This window comes from Staurois parvus, unplaced genomic scaffold (genome assembly GCF_062004578.1).
Source record: "Staurois parvus isolate SC_StPar_1 unplaced genomic scaffold, SC_StPar_1.0 ptg000910l, whole genome shotgun sequence".
Taxonomy (NCBI): Eukaryota; Metazoa; Chordata; class Amphibia; order Anura; family Ranidae; genus Staurois; species Staurois parvus.
The window spans coordinates 138,512-161,502 of record NW_028318706.1 but is presented as its reverse complement, the minus strand read 5'-3'; the positions used below and the strand labels follow the sequence as shown (position 1 = coordinate 161,502).

Below are 22,991 nucleotides of genomic sequence, written 5' to 3'. Positions count from 1 at the left end.
CAGGCAGGATAACATCAGTCGCAGCAATTGTTCTTTTGGCTTTATTAGGACAATTGACTGCGTAATGCCCAGAGTCCCCACAGTATAAACATAAATTCTCCAAACGTCTTCTCTCCTTCTCTTGAGTAGAAATTGATCTTTTAACAGTATCTACTTGCATAGGTTCAGGTGTGTTATAATCTGAAGAAATGTTTAAATCCTTCTGACTGAACTGATTAGCAGAAAAACGCATGCCATCATTACTTCCCAATCTCTCCTTTCTTCTTTCTGTCAGTCTTTGGTCAATCCGAATGCATAATTGGATGAACTCCTCAAGATCGTTAGGAGTCTCTACTCTGGCGAGCTCATCCTTCACCTGTTCAGAGAGCCCCTGCCGGAACTGACTCTTTTGCGCTGCTGGGTTCCAGGTGGTGTCTGAGATCCAGCGTCGAAATTCAGTTGTATACTCCGCAACAGGGCGTCTACCCTGCCTCAAACTATGCAGCTTTGCTTCAGCGGTAGCGCAGCGGTTGGGATCATCAAAGACCTGGTTCATTGCAGTCACAAAAGTCGCAAAACTGTTTAACATTGCATTGTTTTGCTCTATATAGGGAGAGGCCCAAGCTAGGGCTTCCTCAGTCAGGAGGTTTATAACAAACAATACCTTCTGCCTCTCAGTATTAAATGCAGCAGGTTGCATCTGGAAATAAATGCGGCATTGGTTAAGGAAACCCCTGTAGTGGCGGCGGTCTCCATTGAACTTGAGTGGCAGAGGCATGCGTGTATTAGCAACATCGCGGGAGCACATGTCCAGCAATCGTGTCTGCAGAGCATGGATCTCTTCCTGTTGCCCCTCTACTACACTTTGCAGTTCAGCAAATTTCTTTTGGTAGGTAACACCAAACTCTTGTACCTCTGAAATTTGCTGCCTGACAGGAGCCATGGCATTTGCTATAGCGGCCTCCATGTGTGGGCCAGATTATTCTGTCACGGTGTAAGGTCAGGTTCAGAGACCAGTTGCTATAGCAGTAAAAGGCTTACCTGGAACCAGCAGGATAGGTACACCAGCGGATCCCCCTGGGAGTGACGCAGGCTCATCTGAGGTGCGGGGTCTAAGTATTAACCGGTATTCACCAGAGCTCCTAATGGTGGAGATGGATTGGGCTGCGTGTTAATACCAGGTCGCAGATCTCAGGATCACCCCACCAGGGAATGAGCTGACTGGGAACCAATAGCGGATCAACAGGTTAGGGATCAGACGAAAGCAGAGTCGGTCACAAGCCAAGGGTTGGTCACAAATGGTAGCAGATCAATCGTGGTCAGGAACAAGCCAAAGGACAGTAGCGGAGGTGTAGACAGCAGCAGGAACAGTAGCAGGATATTGGTTGGAAAGGCACAGTAATCTGGCAAGGAGGAAGTCCAAGGACATGGCTTATATAGGAAGTTCATGGGAGGAGCAAGGAGTTCAAGGTTCAAGAGCAAACAAGGCACAAGGCAGGATTATCCAATAGATGAGGCAAAGTGTTGTCCAGCATCCCAGGTAGCTCAGTGAGTAGAGTTACTGCCTGACACAGTAGAAGTCCCAGGTTCAAGTCCAGGCCCTGACACCTATGTTAACACATCTTACCGCTCTCATGACTAAGTGGTCTTCCTTACCTCTCGCATGGCTTGGCAGAATAGCAGTCATAAAGATGTCAATACTTCCAAAAATTTTGTATCTTTTCGAAGTCTCCCAATCCCAGTACCCCCCCACTATCTTAGCGTTCTACAGCGTCGCATTTCATCCTATGTGTGGGGCACTGTCCGCCCCCGCGTACCCCGCTCCACCCTTTATCGCTCCAAACTTAACGGTCTTGGTCTTCCAAACATCAATAAATATTATCAGACGGCACACCTGGCTCAGTTGCCAAAATACCATGTGACCTATGAAATACCTCAGTGGGCTGCTCTTGAATCTATAGATTGTGACCCCCTTTCTACGGCTAACTTACTTTGGCTCAGACCAAGTGACCGCCGCTTGATAACAAACCCCATTACCTCTCACTTTCTATCGTTATGGGACAAATTCAGGACTCGCTACCTTCTCCAATCCTTGCATAACCCCTTACTCTCACATCTAAAGAATCCGGCTTTTCCCCGGCCTGGTCTTCGCCACTCTCATTTAAATTATGGACCTCCGCTAACCTACTCCACACTCATCACTTCCTGCAGAGAAATAAATTCAAATCCTTCGCTTCACTGCAGGAGGCGTATAACCTCCCAGCCTCTGAAATATTCAGGTATCTACAACTGCAACACTTTTATGGCCCCTATTCTAAAATACCCAACCATATAAAGACCCCCATAGGCGCGGCCTTAATTCCTATCTATACTCCCTCATTGCAACTTCGGCCACCGCATCCTCCCTTTCATATACCCGCAAGTGGGAAACAGACTTAGATAGGCATTTAAATCAATCTGACTGGGATCACATATGGGCCAATACGAAATCATCTTCGCAGAACGTTGCTGCCTTGGAAACCAACTATAAAGTTTTGACCCGTTGGTACATGGTTCCAGCGAGAATCGCAAAATATATTCCTAGCTACTCCCCCAACTGGCTGTGTAGACCCGGGAACATACTACCACATCTGGTGGGATTGTCCGGTAGCCAAATCTTTTTGGATGGATGTCTTCACTATGATATCCAGACTTAGTACAAACATACTCCAACCCACCCCGACAACAGCTCTTCTCAACCTACGCCCTCTCAATGTAACGTCGTCACAATTCAAACTTATCATGCAAGTTACCACAGCAGCCAAGCAGGTCATAGCGAAATCTTGGAAAACCCCCGCCTTAAGCATTGCTGCTGTTAAAACTAGAGTAACACAAGCTATGATACACGCAAAGGTTGAAGCCACAATTCTTGATACAATTCCTCAGTTCTTGAATGTCTGGACTCCCTGGGTCGAGAGTTTCCTTCCGCAAAACTTTGACGAATCCCTCCTTCTTCCTTGATCTAAATTAGACTAAATATATATATATATATATATATATATATATATATATTTTTTTTTTTTTTGGTTTTTGTTTTTGTTTTACACAATGCTGGTACCACTTCTAGCCGGTCTCACGTATTACGTATATTCCTTCTCACTGGTCCTGGAGTCATTCCTGCCACCTCCCCCCCCCCCCCCCACTCTTCCTTGGTCTCCCTTGGCCTCTCCCCAACTCCTTAAGTAGCTCTGGAGAGTCTCTATCCCCAATGAATGAACTCTCTTTAGCACGTCGTTACCTTTTCCTAAAATAATCTCTGTATGCCTAGAGTCACAAGCTTGATTGCATTGCACTGTCTGTTTGAAGCTTTCTCTCCCTATTTGTTTAAAGACATGTCTACTGTGTACATTTTTCTCTGTATTTCACGGCCTGTACAATGTCTAATGCCAATTGTCTATGCCTTTCCCCCTATGTTTCAAAATTAATAAGATGTTTGAACAAGAAAAATTAATTCGTAAATGCATTGAAACCAATTAATCCGTTCAGGAGGTCAGAAAATCAGAAAAAAGTAAAAAAAAGTCTTAGCTGTTCAAAACTCTTTATAAAGTGCACTTCAAAAGGCATAAAGGAACATGATTAAAAAAAAATTGTAAATGCATTGAAAACCAGTTAATCTGTTCTGGAGGTTAGAAAAAAGTAAAAAAAAAAGTCTTATCTGTTCAAAACTCTTTATAAAGTGCACTTTAAAGGCATAAATACTGTACATAAAAAAAAATCGTAAATGCACTGAAAATCAATTAATCCATTTGTGTTGCAAAAAAAATTTGTAAACCGGGGCATTATTTTCAATGGATTTTCATTTGTAAACTGAAAATTACGTTAGCTGGGGCGTTGGTAAACCGAGGTACGCCTGTATTTGCAAGTATACAGGCATGCACCGTTTGAGGCTTTATGCACACCAAGCATTTGCCCAGCCCCTCTGAACACCTTTTCTCCTGGCAGGAGATAAGCATCTTAAAAAAACGTGCCTAATGCTGCGTTTTGCAAATGCATTTAGATGCGTCAAGTGTTTGGGTGTTCATTCCATTGTCCAGAATATTATTTGATTCTGGCCATTGAAATGAACAAATGCGCCTAGAGTTTAGGTGCTTCAAGTGTTATTTTTTTCTGCTCAAACTCCCCTTTCCTGAATGCACAAGGGAAGGGTTTTTTTTTAGCCTCTAAATGCTCCTCTTCTAATATGCCTGTAAACGCCTATGTGCGCATGCCCACCTAGGCTAACACCTAGGGTGTTTAGAGGCTGGGGAAAAAAAAATGAAAGTGTGCCTAATCTAGGTTAGTTGTCTAGTTTTGGTGTGGTGGTGAGGGGTTAGCTTCCCTGTGAGATTTGTATTGATGTCTGTGTCCCCAGTAGGGAGATTTACCCTCTTTCTGTGTCCTGTTAACCATTGTCACTGGAAGTGAAAGTGAAGGCAAATACTACATTTTGATTGGTCACCAGAACAGTAATAGATTGTAATTTGTGTGGCGAGCTTAAGACAGTTGTTACCAGAACAACTGTCCCCAGTAAAAGATTTATTCTCTGTCTGTACAAGCTCCTTTAGATCTACATGTAATATGAGGGCCTACCTGATTGGATACAAATTGATTGCATAGTATACAGTAGGTAGGTCCTCACACTACAGTTTTAGATATTGTAATGTCTGCCTTCAATTTGTAAAGCACTGCACAAACTGTTGGCACTATATAAATACTGTATAATAATAATATTATTAATAATAATAATAATAATAATAACATTATGCAGTCAGATTGTAATGTGTATGATGAGCACTAACAACGAAGTATCACTACATTATTAAATCTTTAATAAATCCTCCAGGGGACCAAGTACTCCATTCTAGGTCAATGCTTAGGTTGCTGGGCAAGGTTAATTATGGGGACAGGAAGCTGCAGTTTTTTTCAGGGAAGATACTTGTTCTGTCTGAGGAAGAAGACTGTGGAAGAATTTGAGGTCTCTCAGTAAGAGATAAAGGATTATAGAGAGCCTGCGAGGACCAGCTTTGGACATTGTCCACAATTTAGAGAGGGACAAGCCAATTTGCATTGTCAAAGAATATCTAGAGGCACTTTGAGATGTTTACAAATAGGCTGCGATGAGCTGATTTGTGTGTTTGAGCACACGTACCAGGAGGAAGGAGAGAGATTTTCCATTTTTTTCCCTAGCCTTGACAAAACGCTCCACCAGGCTATCCTTAAAGGTGGGATCAGGGCTACTGTTAGAAACCACAGGGCCCCATACAGCCAACCTGACAGCCCCCCCCCAAAAAAGGCAGTTTACTATGCTTCAGTTATGAATGAACACAGTGAGTTATCAGTACCAATCACTTATTGTGTTCATTTAGGAAAGGAAGGGGCTGGTAAATGTGACATATGTACCAGACCCTTCCCTCACTCTACATCCTAAAGGATCTTATTGTGTGCTTGCAGGAGAGGTGGAATGCCAGCAGCACTGTTGGGGCACACAAGGGGGCCTGGGCAGCAGAAGGAAATGTTTGGTGCACAAAGAGTGTAATGGTTGGGGCGGGGGATTTACCAATCCCCTGTATGGCTCTCTCTGCATCAGCTGAAAGCCAGTAGGCTGGAAAGGAGAAGAAGTCTGCTTTCAACTGCTGAAGGGACAGGGTATGAGAACCAGTAATTGCCACCCCATATATGATTCTCCCTCCTGGGCCCCATACAGGAGGACTGGTGGTACCCCCTTATCCACTGTCCTGGGTGGGATGGAGCCAAATGCTGCAAGTCAAGGTTTGTGGACTCAGGTGCTTAAAAGGGCACAAACTTTAGACTTCCTAGTGTTGAAACTATGGAAACTATAGTGCTGAGATCAAAGTGATTCATTGACTTACTCCAAAATGATCAAGATGATGTAGAAGGAAGAGGCCCGGTTAGCTGCCATAACTCATAAAACAGTTGTTCAGACCGAATCTGGTCAGCACCACAAGGATATCTTGTTTTGCTTGGCTCTGATCATTTCTGGGACCCTGAAAGAAAACAAAAAGTGAGATGTAAAATTTTCTGGTCCAGGGAGTTCAGGTGGAAATTTCTCACTGATGTTAAAAATAAAGAGGGTTCAACTGGTAGAGGCTCAAGCAAAGATGCAACAAACTCTCACCAATGTTCAGAAGGATGTAATTGCCCTGGCTTTATGAAGGAAGGCATCAGGAGAAGCTAAATCGAATGACTTTGGTTAATTTGCCAGTAAACAATGTTATAGTTCCATAGTTAGTCTGGTTGAAAAACGACACAAGTCCATTCAGTTCAGTGAAAAAAAAAATTTAAACAAATTTATACAACACTATATATACAATCCTACATCCACAGTTGATCCAGAGGAAGCCAAAAAAAACCCCAGCAAAGCATGATCCAATTTGCTCCTGCAGGAGGAAAAATTCCTTCCTGATCCCCTGAGAGGCAATCTGATATTCCCTGGATCAACTTTACCTATAAATGTTAGTATCCAGTTATATTCTGTGCATTGAGGAAGGAATCCAGGCCTTTTTTAAAAGCAATTTACTGATGTCTGTGGAGAGGCCGGACACTTCAAAGCTCGGTGTCCAAGGAGGCACTGATCTTCAGCATTGGTGTAGTGAGAGGCTTTTTGGCCATCTTTATAATGTTATTCTCAGAAAAAGCTAAACCAGAACTTGTTGAACTTCACTTGAGTAAATCCACATTTGTTGAGGAAAAATAAACCCCCTGGGTGAACAATATACATTACAGGGACTTTAACAAACTTTGTAGCAGTTTCCTACCTTTTGTTGCTTTTTGTTTCACCAGATTGATTGCATAATCATCCGAATTGAAGGGCCTGGTTAATTGTTAATCAGCTGATGCACTTTCTGTATTCGAATGAGGAAAGCTGCAATGTCTGCAGCCATTCAGAAGTTATTAACCCCTGGGAAGTATCTCAACAAAACTTGCATTTCCATTGCAGGGGTGCCTAAAATCTGTTCTTATATCTGAGTGTAGACTTCTGGGAAAATTTGTGAGCCAATCACACAAACAGGAAATTCAATTTTTGGAGGCGTTCTGTACACTAAATATGTACAGAATGCCTCCAGGTTGCCATATTGCATTTTACAGAAATTTACAGCCATTACACCACTTTTTTACTACTGATGTGTTGGTAAGTTGTTGGGTTCAGTTAAAGGCAGATCACCACTTGAGGTGGCAAAAGGAGACAGTGCTACAATTTTATATAATAATAAGCAAGCTCATTTTCATCTTTGCAAGCCTGATTCGCCAGTGATACTGCATATGCTGTGATGCAACTAAATGGGATGTGGCTCCAAAGCAAAATCGTAGAAATAACTGAACTATAACTAGAGGAATATGGGACTTTCAATAGCACTGAAGTATTATCACAAATACATATGCAATATAAAAAACATTTAATATTACTATTCAGGATTTATATAGGACCAACAGTTTGGGCAGCACTTTACAAAATAAAAGGAGACAATACAGTTAAAACACAATTCAAAACAAGAGAGTTAACTGGGCTGAGCTAGGTGGGCAAGTGATACAAAAAATCATTAAAGTATACAGTATGTAAACCATAACCTTGTAAAACAATCCATTCAGTTTAAAATAGAAATGAAAGGTATAACATTTGTGTATGGAGATAAAAAATACATTCTAAACATTTTCTTTCTTTTTATAAATGATCACATTCCCTCTGTTCTCAGTTGCATAGGAGTTGGGGGAGGAGAAACAGTAGAACACTGATCTTCCCAGTGAAAGGCTGTGCAAGGGAGGGGGAGCGTGTCAGCAGAAGTCTGATCATTGGAGGAGAGCAGGCTGAGTTCCCAGCACATCTAGAGAGCTGAACATGCTGTGCTGTCATGCTCAGTGTGGTCAAATTTTAATGAAAGCAGAGGAACTGGCAGGAACACCAGGGATTTTGCATAAAGGATGCAATACAAAGAGAAAAGGATACTTTTTCAGACAAGAAAATGCACTCACCAGAGGTTAATAGTATAAAGCCTAATAAGACACTCCAGCCAACAAGGACCTCCACTGATCACTCTTTAGCATGGATGGGATCGTTTGTCTGAGGTAAGCCCTGTTAGGGAAATTGCTTACCACATGGAGCTCAGAATAAGGTATATATTGTAGTATTTTATTAACTTGACGATCAAAACAATTAAAAGCAAGACCATAAAATAACATGGAATGCAAACAAAACAGATGCAGCCGGACTTACAAAGATGGCCCAGTGGCGTGACATCAACATGTAAAGTCCCTCCCAATGTGTTTCGTCTACATGGGACTACATCTACTGCTGACATTGTGCTTGTCCTCCTTAAATAGCCTCTGGGCATGGTGTGACCTGATGCGTGCCATTTTGTTGTGGGCTAGAAAGACTGAACCATTTTGTCATGGCCCAAGAGCCATTAACCAGTTCCTGACCACGCTATAGCCAAAAGACGGCTACAGCATGGTTGGCTAGTTCTGGGAGGGCGTCCATGGATGTCGTCCAAGAACCATGCCCCCCACGTGCCCCCTGGGCATGCTCTGTGATTGCTGTGTCCTTCAGACACAGCTGATCATGTGTCCAGGTAAAGGGCCAATCAGAGCAGCCTTTTACCATGTGATCAGCTGTGTCCAGTCACAGCTGATCACAGTGTAAATAGGAAATGCCAGTTATCAGCAGTCCTCTCCTCTCACTGTCAGCGCGTGAGGAGAGGAAAGCCGGTAACTGGCATTTCTCAGAAGAGACATCTACACTGATCATCAGTGCCCTGATGATCAGTGTAGTCCCGCCAGTGCGGCTAATAGTGCCCATCAGTGCTTTGCATCAGTGTCCATCAGTGCTGGCTGTCAGTGCCATCAGTGCTGGCTATCAGTGCCTCTTCAGTGCTGGCTGTCAGTGCCCATCAGTGCTGGCTATCAGTGCCTCCTCAGTGTTGGCTGTCTGTCCCTCCTCAGTGCTGGCTGACAGTGCCCATCAGTGCTGGCTGTCAGTGCCCATCAGTGCAGCCTCATCAGCACACATCAGTGAAGGAGAAAAATCACTTATTTACAAAACTTTATAACAGAAACTAAGAAAAAATTTTTTTTGTCATTTTTGTTTGTTTAGCAAGAAATAAAACCCCCTGTGGTAATTAAATACCACCAAAAGAAAGCTCTATTTGTCTCAAAAAAATGATAAAAATTTAGCTTGGGTACAGTGTTGTATGATCCCACAATTGTCTTTCAAACTGCAACAGTGCTGAAAGCTGAAAATTGGCCTGGGCAGGAAGGGGATAAAATGGCCCGGTAGGCAAAGGGGTAAACTGTAGACCACACATCCAGAGCCATTTTGCCATGGATCAGAAAGGGGAGCATCGAAAAAAAAAACAAATACAAGTCAACATTGAAAGCACAAACACAAAGCGTACCCTGTGAAATTATAATTGAAAACTCCACATCGCTAATGAAAAAGCCAATAAGTATTGGCCACATCAAAGTGCTAGGAATATGTAAATAGGCTATCTATAAAAGGCTAAAAAATGGAATGGCAACCAAAACATAGAAAATATGAAATAAAATAGGGAATACAAATCCATAATGCCCATAAATCAATAAAAAGGCAGGCTATTTAAGACATGCTCATAACAATACCATACAATATCATATCCATAAAAATTTACATAAACAGGACAATACAATAATAAATCTAAATTGTATTGTGAGTACCTACTGTGGAGGATTTGCACTGAAGATATTCACAATTTTGGATTTATGGCATTGTGGAACGCCTACAGTGGAGACTCCTGATTGGTTGTCTTTTTTTTTGTTATTTGGACTATATATGAACTGTTCTATACAATTGCGCAATCACTTTTAGTTCACCACAGTGGTGTAATTATTAATCCTTAATTATTATTTATAATATATATTAGTTATAATGATTCTTTATATGGTGGATTGTTTATACATTCTTTGTATTTAAATATACATACATTTTTGTTTTATGAGCTTTATAGGTACGCTAAAGGTTTTTTCTTTTTGAGGCACTTTATTATAGTCACTGTACAATTCATACTACATTTATTCTATTAGGTTGGTTTACCTTTAAAAGCCAGCTGAAAATTTTGTAGTGTAGATATTAAATTTTACCTTACCAACCAAAGATTGTTGTGCTGGATTATAGGACCACTTGGGTCGAGAAAGTGATGATCTTCTACTCTGAATTTCCCCCTTTTATTCCCAAAATTATCATATTATCACTGCATTATACAGCAAAGTTGGATTAAAATTACACACATATCTATAGTTAGCACAATTTTGATTTATGTTAATTTGGTATTTTATATTATTGGTTTTTGGTATATGAATCAGCGCAGCAAATAAAAATTTTTTATACAAACTTCTATTGATTATAATCATAATTATGACAATTCTCCTTATTACTGTATGTTTATTTAAGTGTTGGGACAAACAGTATAAGAAATATGTGCGAGCGCACCTGAAAAGACAATATAGCAGCTGTACACCAGGTAACCATAAGAACCTCCAAAACCATATAAATCAAAAAGTGCAGCGCTGGAAACAAACACTAAAATATAAATATAAATATAAACAGTTCATGTGGTGATTTTGAGTAACATCAGGTGCCTTCATATACTCGTATCTTTCTGGTAGTAAGGTGCTGTGGGATAAGGTGCAGAAAGAATGCACACTTACCAGAACGCACAATTTAATGAGCGTTTGTGAATATGTTCCTCCTGTGGTCATCTACTGGTCAAGGATGATGTCTGGACTCTAATATCCTCCCTTCAGTGGTCCTGGATGTTTATCAAGGTGGTCCAGTGTACCCTCCAGGTGATAGCCTATGGACTGCTCTGCAGTGGTAAAGGGAACTCCTTCTCCAGTGGTCAGGTGAATGACTGTGGATTGATACTCCCCAAGGGAGTCAAAGCAGAGACATCTCCATAGTGTAGTAAGTTTAGTAGTAACTTTATTAAGGTAAAACGAGGATGTGTAGAGTAAATATACAAGCGATAATGTGGACTAACCATCCAGTGTTAAAGATGGCCGCCGGAGCTCCACGATGCTCCGGCGGCGTGACGTCACGGCGTTGCTGGCTCCTCCTACGCATTTCGTGCACACGCACATCGTCTGGGGGGATTTGCCAATAACGCCGAGCCGTGTGACGCCAATTTATATGCTCGGCGCATGCGCATTGGAGAGGCGCCATATTGTAGAAGTCCGATCATTGGACGTCCGTGTTATCGTACGGGCGCCATTTTCTGTTGGTTATTTTAAACTTAGAAATAACATTGCAGTTACAATGTGTCTATTATACTGGCAGTAATTTATTTGCTTATGTGTAAGTGCGGACAACTGCCATCCATTGTCACTATATTCTATATTTAACCTGTCAAGGCTGCTTGATGTGCATTTTTATTATAAAATAAACAAAGTGTGCATTAAAACACCTTGTCAATCAGCCTGCTGTTCATTTGGAAAAATGCCAATTAATTTCAAATAGGAAATGCAGCACCAGCATATAAATAGTCTATATTCACAAATACAAATTCATTACATCATGATATAATAAAATTCATTTAAACTTAAAATATTCATGATAAAATTACAATCAAGATAATACAAATTATTGTTAATAATCCTAAATGATAACCATAAATAATTTCAAATAGTTAGAATAGTAATAAAATGTTTCTCTTTAAAACATATATAAAACCATATATATAAAAAATTTATTGTTTTTATAAATTTAATATAAGATCCCCATATACTGACATCATAATTCTGAAAAGCATATCTCATATTATAAATCTTTTAAATAGTGTTAGATCATATACTATCTTATTCTATTCTGTTAAAACCCCGAATAAAACGTACAACCAAGAGATATTAACTATTATTAATGAAGCAATTTAAGTCTATGTCTATATTGTGGCCTTTTGGGTGCAGGGTATGGAGCTCATGTATCCAACGTGTTTCAAGTTGTGAAACAGCCCGCGGTTTATTCACCCCCCTCCAGTGTGGTTGTACCGCATCTATTCCAACAAAACGTAAGGATGAAGGGTCTTTATTATGTTTCCGTTTGAAGTGATAGGACAAAGAATGGTCCTTATAACCCTTTTTCATATTGTTGACGTGTTCTCTCAGTCTGTCGCGTAAACGTCTAGTTGTACGTCCCACGTATTGTAGTTTACACGCACATTCAAGGAGGTAAACTACGTTCTTACTATAACACGTAATACATTTGTCAATATTGTATGCTCTACCTGTAGTACATGAAATAAAAGAATATTGTTTTTGCTTTCTTGTATTATTGGTTGTGCATATAACGCACTTATTACAAGGAAAAAAACCTTTTAGGTTTGATGCGAAAGAGATTTTCTCTGGGGGATTTATGACATTCGGTGCTAATCGATGTCGCAGGGCCACGGCTTTTTTATATATAATTTCTGGCTTATCTGGTAGAATTTTGGAAAGGATAGGATCCGTCATCAGAACATTACAGTTTTTATTTATAATACGTTTGATAGCTCTATGTTGTATAGAATACGTGGTTATGAAAGGACAAGTCAAGGAATTATTCGATGGTCCTTTGTTTTCTAGTAGCGTACTTCTGTCTGTATTTGCTACTTGTTGAATTGTGTTATCCAAATTCTGTTGGGAGTATCCTTTTTCTAGGAACTTATTCTTTAAAATCTTAGCTTGTGTGTAATATGTATTGAGTTCTGTGCAGTTTCTACGAATTCTTAAAAATTGGCCTTTCGGGATGTTCGCCAACCATGTGGGATGGTGGCAACTATCAAGCGGAATAAAACTGTTCCTGTCAGTTTTTTTAAAAAAGGACTCCGTTACAATCATACCATTAACGTTTGATAGTGTCAAATCAAGAAAATGTATTTCTTTAGTACTATAAGAGTAACTGAATTCAATATTAAGTTTGTTGTTATTTAGTGTAGTAAAAAAAACTAATAAAGATTCCTCCTCCCCATTCCATAATAAAAACACATCGTCTATAAATCTTTTATAAAATATTAACTCTGGCCAATCTCTGGCATAAATTAAAAACTCCTCCCAGTAGGCCATAAAAAGATTTGCTAGACTGGGGGCAAATTTTGCCCCCATCGCTACGCCTTTGGTTTGGAGAAAGTAATTGTGGTCAAACCAAAAATAGTTATTCTGCATAGCGAACTGTAACAGTGATAAAATATACTCAATATGTGGGGAGGACAAAGTGCTATAAGTGTCCAGGAAATATTTTGTAGCTTCCATCCCATCAGCATGTGCGATATTACTGTATAGGGAAGTGACATCCGCTGTTACTAGAAACGTTTGAGATGAAATCCTAATGTCTTTCATGTCATTAAGAATATGTTTTGTGTCTTTTAGAAAGGAAGGGGTCTGTGTTACTAGAGGCTGCAGGAAATAATCTATATATTCCCCTGCTTTTGAGAAAAGTGATCCTATTCCACTGATGATAGGTCGTCCTGGTGGTTTCACCGGATTCTTGTGTACTTTCGGAAGTATATAGAACACAGGGAGTTTCAGAGCTGAAGGACATAAAAAATCTTTCTCTTTTTTATTTATCATGCCATCTTCAAATCCCTTTTTGATAATATTTTTCAGACCCTTCTTAAGAGTTGGTAGTGGATTGTTAGGTAAACGTATAAAGGTGGTGGTATCATTGAGGATTTTATATGCTTCCTCAAGATAATCTGATTTGTTAAGTATAACCACCCCTCCTCCTTTGTCCGCTGGCCTAATGACTAGATCTTTCCTTTCCAAAAGAAGATCAATCGCTTTAGTAATATGAGTATTAGAAGTCTGTTTTAATTTCAGCTCATCCAGGTCTTTTAACACCATTTCTCTAAATATATTAACATGAGACCTGGATTGGGGTGGGGGGTTGTAGGTTGAAGCATTTCTTAATGTTGAACAGTTAGTAGTATTATTATTGTAAGTAATAGGATTAGAGTAAAAATATCGCTTTAGGGAAAGTTGTCGTGAGAACCTATGAACATCAATATAAGTTTGGAATTTGTTTAGCTTTTTCTTTGGAGCAAATTTCAACCCCTTATCTAGGAGTTGTAACTCTGGTTGGGTTAATACTGTATTACTCAAATTGAAGATGCCCTGACCTACTAAGTTTTCCTTCTTTTGCCTGTTTCTGCAGACCCTTTTGCCACCCCTTTTCCCTCTGCGGAACCGCTTCTTTTCTGAACCCTTCCCTCCCCTAAAAAATGCACCTGAGGTGTTCTATTTGGGCCGTGGTTGTATGATGTCCTTGGCGGTGTATGTTGATAGTTCCTATCCTCATAATAATCCCTGCTGTACTGTGGAGCTGGTGGCTTAGTTTTTGAGTTAGAGGGCACCTGATTATAGTACCTTGAGGGTGCCCCTGTTCCTTGTTGATGAGGGTATTGGTTCTTATTAGGATAGTGTTGCTAATTACCAGACTGATTTTGTTGAGTATGATATGGATATTCATGAGCAGGATGCCATTGCAGGTTCCGTGGGCCTACATTCTGATCGGCAATTGGTTCAAATCTGTTATAGGTTGGGACATTATACTGATTAGGTCTCCTATTATTCCTAGGAGACTGATATTGTTGATATACAGGTTTGTGTCTATTGTCAGTTTGTGTTTTTTTAGGTTTCCCCTTACTATTATCATCAATAGAGTTTGTTACTGTTTGGGAAGTATCTTCATCGGATTGCCATTTAAAAACTACATTTTCTTGATAATCCCTAAAATCTCTAGTGTACTTTTTCTTCTTTTTTATTTTTTGTTCTCTTTCTATGTTTTCAAGGTATTTTTTTACTTTATCAGATTCTTTTTTATATTCCTCAGTATCTTTATATGGAATGAGTTTCTCTCTTATGATATTAATCTCAGAGTCTAAGTGAGTAAGTTTTTTCTTTTTCCTTGTAATTAGAAATTTTATTAGGTCTGTCCCAGCCTTATTAAAAAATTGGAACCATTCTAAAAGACCTGTATCATCCATATATTCAGGGGGTACGTCCCATCTAAGTGATCGGGGAACCATACCATCTTTTAGATATCTGTCTAAAAATGACACATCCCATAGGGTTCTGACCTCAGCAGAAGTGAGGTTCTGCAAATGTAAAAAGAGGCCCTTAAGGTCATCTCTTGTATCCTCAATAGTATAGATATCCTCAGAAATGATAGATCTGGATGACCTCATAAAGAAGAGGCTATATATGAATAGTCTATGAATTATTTATGGTTATCATTTAGGATTATTAACAATAATTTGTATTATCTTGATTGTAATTTTATCATGAATATTTTAAGTTTAAATGAATTTTATTATATCATGATGTAATGAATTTGTATTTGTGAATATAGACTATTTATATGCTGGTGCTGCATTTCCTATTTGAAATTAATTGGCATTTTTCCAAATGAACAGCAGGCTGATTGACAAGGTGTTTTAATGCACACTTTGTTTATTTTATAATAAAAATGCACATCAAGCAGCCTTGACAGGTTAAATATAGAATATAGTGACAATGGATGGCAGTTGTCCGCACTTACACATAAGCAAATAAATTACCGCCAGTATAATAGACACATTGTAACTGCAATGTTATTTCTAAGTTTAAAATAACCAACAGAAAATGGCGCCCGTACGATAACACGGATGTCCAATGATCGGACTTCTACAATATGGCGCCTCTCCAATGCGCATGCGCCGAGCATATAAATTGGCGTCACACAGCTCGGCGTTATTGGCAAATCCCCCCCAGACGATGTGCGTGTGCACGAAATGCGTAGGAGGAGCCAGCAACGCCGTGACGTCACGCCGCCGGAGCATCGTGGAGCTCCGGCGGCCATCTTTAACACTGGACGGTTAGTCCACATTATCGCTTGTATATTTACTCTACACATCCTCGTTTTACCTTAATAAAGTTACTACTAAACTTACTACACTATGGAGATGTCTCTGCTTTGACTCCCTTGGGGAGTATCAATCCACAGTCATTCACCTGACCACTGGAGAAGGAGTTCCCTCTACCACTGCAGAGCAGTCCATAGGCTATCACCTGGAGGGTACACTGGACCACCTTGATAAACATCCAGGACCACTGAAGGGAGGATATTAGAGACCAGACATCATCCTTGACCAGTAGATGACCACAGGAGGAACATATTCACAAACGCTCATTAAATTGTGCGTTCTGGTAAGTGTGCATTCTTTCTGCACCTTATCCCACAGCACCTTACTACCAGAAAGATACGAGTATATGAAGGCACCTGATGTCACTCAAAATCATCACATGAACTGTTTATATTTATATTTATAATTTAGTGTTTGTTTCCAGGCTGCACTTTTTGATTTATATTATTTAAGTGTTGCTTGTACCTGCCCACCAGATGGTGCTCTAAGACCACAAATTCTTATTTTGGGCAGCTGAAGCTAAAATTGGATATACAGGCATACCTCGGTTTATGAATGCCTCGGTTAACGTAATTTTCGGTTTACGAATGAAAATCCATTGAAAATAATGGCTCGGTTTACAAATTTTTTTTTGCAATACAAAATGGATTCATTGGTTTTCAATGCAATTACAAATTTTTTGTAATCATGTCCCTGTACAGTACTATGCCTTTAAAGTGCACTTTATAAAGAGTTTTGAAAAGAATAAGACTTTTTTTTACTTTTTTCAGACCTCCGGAATGGATTAATTGGTTTTCAATGCATTTACAATTTTTTTTTTTTAATCATGTCCCTTTATGCCTTTAAAGTGCACTTTAAAGTGACCTCAAAATGGATTAATCGGTTTTCAATGCACTTACGATTTAATTTTTAATCATGTCCCTGTACAGTATTTATGCCTTTAAAGTGCACTTGATAAAGAGTTTTGAACAGATAAAAGACTTTTTTTTTCTTTTTCTGACCTCTGGAACGGATTATTTGGTTTTCAATGCATTCCTATGGGAAACCGCGGTTTGGTTTACAAATTTTTCGCAATACGAAATGTGCCACAGAACGCATTAAACTCCTAAACCGAGGTACGCCTGTACCCAAATCAACCCTATCTGGGATATTATATTTTTATACTGCAATAAAAAAACAAAAGAGAGGGTGCTCTGGCCTAGTGCATTATCCTTAAAATGCAGCTTTATTGTGTAACAAGGTAAATATTATACTCACAAAGTAGGCTAAAAATACAAGCTCATCACATGAAAAACAGCACAGTTCAATCTACAGTGCATTATAGGGTAACAGGGCGATGGAGTCTCAACAGGCTGCCATGTTTCAAAGACTTAGCCTCTTCCTCAGAGCCAACCTGAGCTTGGCCCACTCTCCAAGCGTAGGAGCATTAAGGTTTTCTATTATATTTTTAATACCTGGCTTAAATCTAGATATATTATCCTCATCATAGTGCCCAGAGGAATAATATCACTTGTGATCCTAATTTTTACTGTACCTTCATTTTAATCATGGGACATTTGCTAAAGATGTGTGACTTATTGAGAGATCAGTTTTGAGATAGTATTTATTAATCCTCAAAAGGACATCTGGATAAATATCATATCATCATTTTCCAATTCATTTCTGAATCATCCATAAAATGAAAAAATAAATATCTATTTTAAGTATTACAATAATACATATACATGGTCAGGCTCAGACTGGGAAGAAAAAGTTGGCCCGGGCATTTTAGATGAATAGCCAATTTTTCCACAGATCGGGGGTTGGGGTGCATTTGTGGGGACGGTTGGTGATAGGATATTCACGGAGTCGGTCCTCTGCACTGTAATGTAAAGGGGCACCGTGATATAAAGGGGGCTACCCAGTAAAGGGGCACTGTAATAATTACAGTGCTCCTTTACAGTGCAGTCCTCTTTATATCACAGTTCCCCTTTACATTACAGTGCCCCTTGCAGTCATGCTCCCCCCCTTCCTTTTCTCTCTAATCACAGTGCCCCTTTTTACTCTCTAACTCTGCTGGACAGTCCTACCTTATGCAAGGCAGAGGCAGGATTCAGCCTGTGTGTCCTCTGCTGATGTTATCTTATCAGCAGGGCAGGAGGCGAGAGGAGCTGCAGATCTGGATCATATTAACAAGCGGGTGATTACCTGCTTGCATAACTTGCAGCTTTTGGGCCCCGATGCAAAAGTTGGTCTGGGGCCCCCCACTACCACCTGCCGCTTTCATCGCAAGCCAAGATACTCCCACTGTGTGCCACGTGTGCTACTACAAGTGGTTAAATCTGGGGTAGGCAACCTTTCAGAGGTGGCAATCTGCCTGAATAACATGAAAGAGATCAACGATCACCAGGGTTTGCACCTCTTTTTTAAAGAAAATAACTAGCAAGGCCTAACTAAATAGTCAGGAAAACATAATAAAAATATTAAAACAAATGTCACTGTAAAATATAAACTTAGCCTACCTTAAAAGTGGACAGTGTCAGTCAGTAGGGCAGTGGATGGTGTCCGTAGGGCAGTGAATAGTATTGGTAGGGCAGTGGACAGTGTCAGTAGAGCGGTGGATGGTGGCAGTAGAGGAGTGGATGTGTCAGTGAGGCAAAGCTTGGTGTCAGTAGGGCAGAGGAAAGTATTAGGAGGACAGTGGACTTTGTCAGTATTGCAGAGGACAGTGTCAGTAGAGTAGTAGATGGTGTTAAGGCAGTGGACTGTATCAATAGTTTTTATTTTTCTCTAGTCATCTTCCAGGATGGCACACCTGAGAGATGACTAGCTCCACCTGACAGGAAACACAATCAACAATTGACAGAGTTTAAATTCCCTGCCCTTCCCTCCACTCCTCAATTCTTGATTGTGTTTCCCTGGCAGCGTAACATTTGTTGTTTTTTTTGTAAGACCTAAGGCCGGGGGCTGGATGTCCCTCCTGGAGGGTAGTAGGCGAGCCGGGGAGGGCAGGCTCACCCACTCCAGGGCTCCTGGTGGATGGAGCCTTGTGGTCATAAGGGGGTGTCCCAGCATTCCGGGGACAGGCGCCTTCCTCCCTCTTTCCTGGCAACATGGAGGCATCTCAGACAAGGACCGCCGCTTGCGGATATGTGGAGGATGGCTGGCTGGCTTCACTTGGTGACTCTAGTCGGGTAAGCCGGGCGGCCACAGCAAAGTCTCTCACTGGAACCCCAGAGCACAGGACCGAAAGTGGGAGGGAAGGAGGCTGCGTTCCAAGCCTTGCTTCCAGTATGACTTCCAGCGAGGGCGGGACTTCTGAAAACATGGTGGTGCCAGTCAGAGCTTCTTCTCCATGTGAGGCCAGTGATGAGCTTCCAGGAGTTACCCCTGGGAGTGGGGACCCCGGAGTCCAGCGGAGGCAGCACAATCCTGAAACAGCCTGCAAGATGAGAGATGAGGCAGTGGCTGCAGCCAGCGAGAAGACCATGGGTGGCGTGTCTGACTTTGCTGATGGGGCAGAGGAGGGGGATAGAGACCTTGCCCACTCCCCTGTAGATGTGCTTGGGGGGGGATTGTTCTAACCCAGGCCCCCTGTTTATCTCTCCTCAGAGTCATGTGGAACTCCCCAGGAGAGTGCCCACAAGCCACCTAAAGCCCCACCCCCTGCTCCAAACGTTGTGGTTATTGTAACTATAAGGTCTCACAAGACCATGACAGACCTTTTTGTTACAAGTGTATCCACCAGTTGTCAGGGAAAGAAACTTCAGCAGTTATGAAATAATTTTTGAGGGTTACAATTGTTCAAGACATCCCTGACAGCTAGGAAGGTGGATGCCCGATCCTCCAGGGAGGGATTGTCTTCCCAGGAGGGAGTTTGGTCGGGGAACTAGTGGGGGGGTTTAGGTCCCTTGACCTCTCAGGTCACGGAGGAGGAAGACTTAGAGGAGGCAGAGGTTTCTGGTCAAAGCTCCCTGGAGAAAGGGGAAGATTTGGATGGTGCTAGTTTAGCTGGTGAGGAATCTAGACCAGGTAGACACCTCTTTGCTGTGCAGGATATGGAAGGGCTCCTAAAGGCTATTTATGCCTCGGAGGACATTCCAGAACCTCCAGCACAGGTCTCAGTCCAAGATAAGATGTATAGGGGGCTGGTGAGATCACAAGCTAGGGTACTACCTGTTCACCAGTCTCTCATATATAGAGTGGAAGGAGCCTGAGAGAAAGGTCCTAAAATTCAAGACCTGGAAAAAGAAGGTACCCCTTTGAGGAAGAGGAGGAGAAATTCCTCAAAATACCCAAATTGGATGTAGCGTTATTGCAAGTGTCTAATAAATCTGACCTGTCCTTTGAGGACTCAGGTAACATCAGAGACCAGATGCACTGTAGGTCAGAGATGCTGCTGCATAGTGCCTGGGATGCCTACACAGCTACTATAACCCAATCCCTGGCTTCCCCTTGCATCGCGAGAAACATCAATGCTTGGATGCACAGAGTGATTGACAACGTTGCGCGGAGTATGAAGAAAAAAGGGGAAACCCAGTCAGAAGAAGTCTTGGATTCCCTGGAGGTGGTTGTTAAGGCAGTGGCCTACCTGGCAGATGTTGCGCTGGAGATGGCTAGGACCGCAGCCGTCCTTAACTCATCCCAAAGGACAGCATGGGTTAAAACCTGGTTGGGTGATCAAACATCAAGAGCCCATCTCTGTGGTTTACCCTTTGAGGGTTCCTTCTCATTCGGTCCAGGGTTGGACTAGGTGTTATCTAGGTCTACCAAAAAAGGATAAGGGGAAGAAGTGTTTTTCGTCCCCCTCTTTATCAGGGCTAACAAAGGTTCACGAAAGACTACCTAAAAATGGGCCAACAAAGGGAGAAAATAGGGAAGTTTCCTTTTTCCTGGCTCCAAACCCACCAACTAGAACCCCAAATGACATAGACCTCAGGGTGGGCGGAAGGCTGTCCAGGTTCTTTCATTAATGGGGGAAGATTACGGACAGCCCATATATCCTGCAGCTGATAAGGGAGGGGTACCAGTTGGAGTTCTCCTCTCTCCCCCCTTATACCTTTGTGCTGACTATTCCCCCCCCCCCCCAGAGACAGTAAAGTCAGTCACTGGTAGTTCTGAGCTCTCCCTTTTGGACTAGCAGCCAGTCCAAGAATATATACCAAGTTCTTGGCAGAGGTAGTGGCCTTTTTACACCTTCAGGGAATGTCCCTCATTCCCTACCTAGACGACCTGATGATCTACATGGCACCAAGCCCTGAGAGACCTGGAAAAGGTGTGCCTCACCTTGGAATCTTTGGGATGGATTGTCAGTTGGGAGAAGTCCTCATTTACTCCCTGCCAAACCAAGGTGTTCTTGGGGTATGTACTGGACTTTAGAGTCCAAAAGCTATTTCTACCCCAAGAAAAGACCGAAAAAGTAGCGCAGGCAGTTTCTTTCTTGACAGAGGTTTCAGACTGCTCCCGCAGACACATTATTAGAGTTGCAGGTCTCATGACTGCCTGCATTCCGGCCGTGGAGTGGGAACAATTGCAAGGAGCTTAAATTTTTCCTCCTATCTCTTGGAACAGGAAAGAGGAGTTGCTGGATGAGAGGGTTTCCCTCCCAGACAATGTAAAGATCTCTTTGGGATGGTGGCTCAAGCCCAAGAATTTGGGGGCAGGGAGACCGTGGGCACAGTGGGACCCAGTTCGGGTAACCATGGATGCCAGCAAATGGGGCTAATCTAGAGGACCAACAAGCCCAAGGCCCATGGGAGTCATGCCAAAAAGAGACCTCCTCCAACTGCAGAGAGCTGTTGGCAGTAGGTCAGGCCTTGAAAGCCTTTGCAACCAGGATAAAAGTAAAGAAAGTCCACATTCTGTCAGACAATATGTCGACAGCGACAAACCTGAATCATCGTGGGCACCAGATTCCAGAATCTCCTGGACCCAGGGGAACAAGAGTGCCAATAGTTGTTGTTTGCAGCTCTTGCAGATGAAGACCTTGGAAGGCTGATGATCCTCTGATTTTGGCACAGTAGTAGTAGGCAGCGCAGGTTTTGCAGATTGCCAGGCGTGCACCAGAGCAAGGAAGGTAGTGAGGACAAGAGACCGGAGCAATGTCATGGAATAACCGGGGTCATCAACAGTCGGGCAGCACGGTACAGAATCAGAAGGAAAAGCCAAGGTCAGGAGCAGAGCCGAAGTCAGTAACCAGTATCAGGAGAGCAATCAGAGTCAGGTGAGGAACAAGCCGGGTCAGAAACAAAGGAATCATACAGGAACAAGCAGGACACAGGGGAGCTGAAGACCAGTCAGCACTGAACATGAGCAGAGGCACTCCTTAAATAGACCATCTGGCGCCAATCTTCACCGTGCGTGTGCGCGATTGCGCATTCCTGCGTGCATTCGCATTTCTGATCGCGATTCTTCTTGCCAGAAATCCCTTACATTGCCCCCCCCTTAGGGGCAGCCACCGGATGCCCACTAGGGCTCGTTTCTCAGGGTGAAGATAGAGATAGGATTGTACTATCCGTGGGGCATGGACATGTGGATGGTTCCCAGGAATTATCCTCTGGTCCATAACCTTTCCATTTGATGAGGAATTGGGTCTGTCCACCCCTCTTCCTACAATTCAAGATAGCCTCATATATCTATATTGTACCGCGCTCCAAACTATATAACTATAAGTGCTTTAAATAAATTATAAATAAATATTGTGTATCACCAATAATTCAATATTAATCTATAACCATGATGCTTAAATCCATAATTGCATAATATTTAAATCCATGATTAAAGTGAATCAAAAAATTAGTATGCACAAAAAACTTGCGTGCATGGAAAACTCATAAAAGTGAAAAAATGAAGTGAAAATAAAATATAAAAAATAAAATAAAATAAATTGAGAAAAAAGTATATATAAGTGAATAATAGTTCAATTCATACAAGTTGAGATGGTAATGTAGTTCAATCTAATCTGCGTGGTAAGTCAGTGTTCATGACATGAACCTCTCTCTCCTTCCTCCTCTCCTTTCTCCTCAATACAGCCTTATTTCAATAGGGACTTTATCCTCTAGTTGCTTGGCTTATTCCTCCATAATCGATACATAC

The 22,991-nt window shown here is 41.6% G+C and overlaps 1 pseudogene; it reads left to right on the top strand.

Moving 5' to 3' along the window:
* Nucleotides 1-19,009: 19,009 nt before the first annotated feature.
* LOC149442127 (uncharacterized) lies at nucleotides 19,010-20,679 on the top strand (annotated as a pseudogene).
* The last annotated feature ends 2,312 nt before the right edge of the window (nucleotides 20,680-22,991 follow it).